Source organism: Fragaria vesca, linkage group LG1 (assembly GCF_000184155.1).
Source record: "Fragaria vesca subsp. vesca linkage group LG1, FraVesHawaii_1.0, whole genome shotgun sequence".
NCBI classification, from domain to species: domain Eukaryota; kingdom Viridiplantae; phylum Streptophyta; class Magnoliopsida; order Rosales; family Rosaceae; genus Fragaria; species Fragaria vesca.
In genome coordinates this window covers 12,922,767-12,923,187 of record NC_020491.1, presented here as the reverse complement: position 1 = coordinate 12,923,187, position 421 = coordinate 12,922,767, and positions in this window count along the sequence as shown.

The window sequence follows — 421 nt, the reverse complement described above, 5'->3', positions numbered from 1 at the left end:
ACTCTCTCTCTCTCTCTCTCTCTCTCTCTCTCTCTCTCTCTCTCTCTTTGTGCAAATCGAAACTTCAAAACCAGCCGTGAGATGATCTTCATCTGAAAACTAGATATCTCCGGCGTCGATCTCTCTATGTGCAAATCGGAGCTTCAAAACCAGCCATGAGATGATCTTCATCTGAAAACCAGATATCTCCGGCGTCGATCTGCTTCTCCGACGACGATGACGACGCCTCGACATCGACCTCGGCGCTGCCGGCCAACGATGACGCCTCGACCTCGACGCTGCCAGCTCGACGTTGACTCCTCGACTGCGTCTAATTCCATCAACGACGACTTCTAATTCGGCCTCAACCTCGGCGTCTTCTGATTTGACCTTGACGTGTTCTGATTCGACCTCGACGCCGCCGGCCCGACGATGACACCTT